The sequence below is a fragment of the Oryx dammah genome, unplaced genomic scaffold, assembly GCF_014754425.2.
Source record: "Oryx dammah isolate SB20612 unplaced genomic scaffold, SCBI_Odam_1.1 HiC_scaffold_23, whole genome shotgun sequence".
NCBI lineage: Eukaryota > Metazoa > Chordata > Mammalia > Artiodactyla > Bovidae > Oryx > Oryx dammah.
Window position 1 is genome coordinate 60,624,892 of NW_024070207.1, and position 6,428 is coordinate 60,631,319.

Genomic DNA, 6,428 nt, shown 5'->3' on the forward strand with positions numbered 1-6,428 from the left:
TTACTAAATTTAAAAAGTAGAATATTTTTGTGTGTGTGATTTAGTTTTACATATATACATATAATATTTTTGAAATTATTTTCCAATATAAGTTATAACAGGATATTTACTATAGTTCCCTGTGCTATACAGTAAACTTTTGTGGCTTGTTGCATATATTTTATTTTTATATTTTTAAATTTAAATTTATTTATTTAATTGGAGGCCAATTAATTTACAATATTGTACTGGTTTTGCGATACATCAATATGAATCTGCCACAGGTGTATACGTGTTCCCCAACCTGAAACCACCTCCCCACCCCCCTCCCCGTACCATCTGTCTGGGTCATCCCAGTGCACCAGCCCCAAGCATCCTGTATCCTGCATCGAACCTGGACTGGTGATTCATTTCTTATACGATATTATACATGCTTCAATGCCATGCTCCCAAATTATCCCACCCTCTCCCTCTCCCACAGAGTCCAAAAGACTGTTCTATACATCTGTGTCTCTTTTGCTGTCTCGCATACAGGGTTATCGTTATTATCTTTCTAAATTTCATATATATGCGTTTGTATACTGTATTGGTGTTTTTCTTTCTGGCTTACTTCACTCTGTATAATAGGCTCCAGTTTCATCCACCTCATTAGAACTGATTCAAATGTATTCTTTTAATGGCTGAGGAATACTCCATTGTGTATATGTACCACAGCTTTCTTATCCATTTGTCTGTTGATGGACATCTAGGTTACTTCCATGTCTTGGCTATTATAAACAGTGCTGCAATGAACATTGGGGTACACGTGTTTCTTTCAATTCTGGTTTCCTTGGTGTGTATGCCCAGCAGTGGGATTGCTGGGTCATAAGGCAGTTCTATTTCCAGTTTTTTAAGGAATCTCCACACTGTTCTCCATAGTGGCTGTACTAGTTTGCATTCCCACCAACAGTGTAAGAGGGTTCCCTTTTCTCCACACCCTCTCCACCATTATTGCTTGTCGACTTTTGGATTGCAGCCATTCTGACTGGCGTGAAATGGTACCTCATTGTGGTTTTGATTTACATTTCTCTGATAATGAGTGATGTTGAACATCTTTTCATGTGTTTGTTAGCCATCTGTATGTCTTCTTTGGATAAATGTCTGTGTAGTTCTTTGGCCCATTTTTTGATTGGGTCATTTATTTCTCTGGAATTGAGCTGTAGGAGTTGCTTGTATATTTTTGAGATTAGTTCTTTGTCAGTTGCTTCATTTGCTATTATTTTCTCCCATTCTGAAAGCTCTCTTTTCACCTTGCTTAGAGTTTCCTTTGTTGTGCAGAAGGTTTTAACTTTAATTAGGTCCCATGTGTTTATTTTTGCTTTTATTTCCAATATTCTGGGAGGTGGGTCATAGAGGATCCTGCTGTGATTTATCAGAGAGTGTTTTACCTATGTTCTCCTCTAGGAGTTTTATAGTTTCTGGTCTTACATTTAGATCTTTAAACCATTTTCAGTTTATTTTTGTGTATGGTGTTAGAAAGTGTTCTAGTTTCATTCTTTTACAAATGGTTGACCAGTTTTCCCAGCACCACTTGTTAAAGAGATTGTCTTTTCACTATTGTATATTCTTGCCTTCTTTGTCAAAGATAAGGTGTCCATAGGTGCATGAATTTATCTCTGGGCTTTCTATGTTGTTCCATTGATCTATATTTCTGTCTTTGTGCCAGTACCATACTGTCTTGATGACTGTAGCTTTGTAGTAGAGCCTGAAGTCAGGCAGGCTGATTCCTCCAGTTCCATTCTTCTTTCTCAAGATTCCTTTGTCTATTCGAGGTTTTTTTGTATTTCCATACAAATTGTGAAATTATTTGTTCTAGCTCTGTGAAATATACCGTTGGTAGCTTGATAGGAATTACATTGAATCTATAGATTACATTTGGTAGTATACTCATTTTCACTATATTGATTCTTCCAAACCATGAACACGGTACATTTCTCCATCTATTAGTGTCCTCTTTGATTTTTTTCACCAGTGTTTCATAGCTTTCTATATATATAGGTCTTTAGTTTCTTTAGGTAGATGCATACCTAAGTATTTTATTCTTTTCGTTGCAATGGTCAATGTAATTTTTTCCTTAATTTTTCTTTCTATTTCTCATTATTAGTATATAGGAATGCAAGGGATTTCTATGTGTTTATTTTATATCCTGCAACTTTACTATATTCATTGATTAGCTCTAGTAATTTTCTGATGGAGTCTTTAGGGTTTTCTCTGTAGAGGATCATGTCATGTGCAAACAGTGAGAGTTTTGCTTCTTTTCCAATCTGAATTCCTTTAAATTCTTTTTCTGCTCTGATTGCTGTGGCCTAAACTTCCAAAACTATGTTAAATAGTAGTGGTGAAAGTGGGCACCCTTGTCTTGTTCCTGACTTTAAGGGAAATGCTTTCAATTTTTCACCATTGAGGATAATGTTTGCTGTGGGTTTGTCTTATATACCTTTTATTATGTTGAGGTATGTTTCTTCTATTCCTGCTTTCTGGAGACTTCTTATCATAAATGGATGTTGAATTTGTCAAAGGCTTTCCATGCATCTATGGAGATAATCATATGGCTTTTATTTTTCAATTTGTTAATGTGGTGTATTACATTAATTGATTTGTGGATATTGAAGAATACTTGCATCCCTGGGATACAGCCCACTTGGCCATGGTGTATGATCTTTTTAATGTGTTGTTGGATTCTGATTGCTAGAATTTTGTGAAGGATTTTTGCATCTATGTTCATCAGTGACATTGGCCTGTAGTTTTCTTTTTTTGTGGCATCTTTGTCAGATTTTGGTATTAGGGTGATGAGGCCTCATAGAATGAGTTTGGAAGTTTAAGTTCCTCTGCAGTTTTCTGGAAGAGGTTGAGTAGGATATGTGTTAGCTCTTATCTAAATCTTTGGTAGAATTCAGCTGTGAAGCCATCTGGACCTTGGCTTTTGTTTGCTGGAAGATTTCTGATTACAGTTTCAATTTCCGTGCTTGTGATGGGTCTGTTAAGATTTTCTATTTCTTCCTGGTTCAGTTTTGGAAAGTTGTACTTTTCTAAGAATTTGTCCATTTTGTCCAAGTTGTCCATTTTATTGGCATATAATTACTGATAGTAGTCTCATATGATCTTGTGTATTTCTGTGTTGTCTGTTGTGATTTCTCCATTTTCATTTCCAATTTTATTGGTTTGATTTTTTTACTTTTGTTTCTTGATAAGTCTGTATAATGGTTTGTCAATTTTATTTATCCTCTCAAACAACGAGCTTTTTGGCTTTGTTGATTTTTGCTATGGTCTCTTTTGTTTCTTTTGCATTTATTTCTGCCCTAATTTTTAAGATTTCTTTCCTTCTACTAACCCTGGGGTCCTTCATTTCTTCTTTTTCTAGTTGCTTTAGCTGTAGAGTTGGGTTATTTATTTGACTTTTTTCTTGTTTCTTGAGGTATGGCCTGTATTGCTATGAACTTTCCCCTTAGTGCTGCTTTTACAGTGTCCTACAAGTTTGGGGTTGTTGTGTTTTCATTTTCACTCGTTTCTATGCATATTTTGATTTTTTTAAAATTTCTTCTGTGATTTGTTGGTTATTCAGCAGCGTGTTGTTCAGCCTCCATATGTTGGAATTTTTAATAGTTTTTCTCCTGTAATTGACATCTAATCTTACTGCATTGTGGTCAGAAAAGATGCTTGGAATGATTTCAATTTTTTTGAATTTACCAAGGCTAGATTTATGGCCCAGGATGTGATCTATCTTGGAGAAGGTTCAGTGTGTGCTTGAGAGAAGGGTGAAATTCATTGTTTTGGGGTGAAATGTCCTATAGATATCAATTAGGTCTAACTGGTCTATTGTATCATTTCAAGTTTGTGTTTCCTTGTTAACTTTCTGTTTAGTTGATCTATCCATAGGTGTGAGTGGGGTACTAAAGTCTTCCACTATTATTGTGTTATTGTTAATTTCCCCTTTCATACTTGTTAGCATTTGTCTTACATATTGTGGTGCTCTTATGTTGGGTGCATATATATTTATAAGTGTTATATCTTCTTCTTGGATTGATCCTTTGATCATTATGTAGTGTCCTTTGTCTCTTTTCACAGCCTTTGTTTTAAAGTCTATTTTATCTGATATGAGTATTGCTACTCTTGCTTTCTTTTGGTCTCTATTTGTGTGAAACATCTTTTTCCAGCCCTTCATTTTCAGTCTGTATGTGCCCCCTGTTTTGAGATGGTTCTCTTGTAGACAGCATATATAGGGGTCTTGTTTTTATATCCATTCAGCCAGTCTTTGTCTTTTGGTTGGGGCTTTCAACCCATTTATGTTTAAGGTAATTATTGATAAGTATGATCCCATTGCCATTTACTTTATTGTTTTGGGTTCGAGTTTATAATCATTTTCTATGTTTCCTGTCTAGAGAAGATCCTTTAACATTTGTTGGAGAGCTGGTTTGGTGGTGCTGAATTCTCAGTTTTTGCTTGTCTATAGAGCTTTGATTTCTCCTTCATATTTGAATGAGATCCTTGTTGGGTACAGTAATCTGGGCTGTGGGTTATTTTCTTTCATCACTTTAAGTGTGTCTTGCCATTCCCTCCTGGCCTGAAGTTTCTATTGAAAGATCAGCTGTTATCCTTATGGGAATCCCCATGTGTGCAATTTTTTCTTTTCCCTTGTTGCTTTTAATATTTGTTCTTTGTGTTTTAACTTTGTTAATTTGATTAATATGTGTCTTGGGATGTTTCGCCTTGGGTTTATCCTGTTTGGGACTCTCTGGGTTCCTTAGACTTGGGAGATTATTTCCTTCCCCATTTTGGGGAAGTTTTCAAGTATTTTCTCATGGTCTTTCTTTTGTTTTCTTCTTCTGGGACTCCTATGATTCGAATGTTGGGGTGCTTACTACTCTCCTGGAGGTCTCTGAGATTGTCCTCATTTCTTTTAATTTGTTTTCTTTTTTCCTCTCTGATTCATTTATTTCTACCATTCTATCTTCTACTTCACTAATCCTATCTTCTGCCTCCATTATTCTACTATTTGTTGCCTCCAGAGTGTTTTTGATCTCATTTATTGCATTATTCATTATATATTGACTCTTTTTTATTTCTTCTAGGTCCTTGTTAAACCTTTCTTTCATCTTCTCAGTCCTTGTCTTCAGGTTATTTATCTGTGATTCCATTTTGATTTCAAGATTTTGAATCATTTTCACTATCATTATTTGGAATTCTTTATCAGGTAGATTCCTTATCTCTTCCTCTTTTGTTTGGTTTGGTGGGCATTTATCTTTTTCCTTTACCTGCTGGGTATTCCTCTGTCTCTTCATCTTGTTTATATTGCTGAGTTTGGGGTGGCCTTTCTGTATTCTGGCAGTTTGTAGAGTTCTCTTTATTGTGGAATTTCCTCACTGTGGGTGGAGTAGTACCATTGGCTTGTCAAGGTTTCCTGGTTAGGGAAACTTGTGTCGTTGTTCTGGTGGGTGGAGCTGGATTTCTTCTCTCTGGAGTGCAATGAAGTATCCAGTAATGAGTTATGAGATGTCAGTGGGCTTGGAGTAACTTTGGGCAGCCTCTATATTCAAGCTCAGGGCTGTGTTCCTGTGTTGCTGGAGAATTTGCATGATATGTCTTTTTCTGGAACTTGTTGGCTCTTGGGTGGTGCTTGGTTTCAGTGTCTGTATGGAGGCATTTGATGAGCTTCTGTCAATTAATATTCCCTGGAATCAGGAGTTCTCTAGTGTTCTTAGGATTTGGACTTAAGCCTCCTGCTTCTGGTTTTCAGTCTTATTTTTTTTCAGTAGTCTCAAGACTTCTCCATCTATACAGAACTGTTGATAAAACATCTAGGTTAAACATGAAAAGTTTCTCCACAGTGAGGGACACCCAGAGATGTTCACAGAATTACATGGAGAAGAGAAGAGGGAGGAGGGAGTTAGAGGTGAACCAAATGAGATGAGGTGGAATCAAAAGAGGTGAAAGCAAGCTAGCCACTTCTTATGTGCACTCCACAGTCTGGACCGCTCAGAGATGTTCACAGAGTTACACAGAGAAGAGAAGAGGGAGGAAGGAGACAGAGGTGGCCAGGAGGATAAAAAGGGGGAAATCAAAAGGAGTGAGACAGATACAGCCAGTAATCAGTTCCCTAAGTGTTCGCCACCATCTGGAACACACAAAGAGATTCACAGAGTTGAGTAGAGAAGAGAAGGGGGAGGGAGCAGATAGAGGCGACCTGGTGGAGAAAAAGGAGAGTCCAAAGGGGAGAGAGCAGTCAAGCCAGTAATCTCGCTCCCAATTAAAAATGGGTATGAAGATTGGGCTCTTAAAGGTACAAAATTGATAACAAATACCAAAAAGCAAAGATTAAAAATCTAAAGTAGAGGTTTGATTTTCAAAAATACAATATTAAAGGAAAGAAAAAAAAAAACAAAGTCACAAAAATTATAAATTGTATATATATA

The 6,428-nt window shown here is 36.5% G+C and overlaps 1 protein-coding gene across 1 annotated transcript in view; it reads left to right on the plus strand.

The window, feature by feature from the left end:
* Nucleotides 1-6,428, plus strand: part of POF1B (POF1B actin binding protein) — a 101,443-nt gene that overhangs the window by 16,788 nt on the left and 78,227 nt on the right. The gene's annotated exons all lie outside the window — the stretch shown is intronic.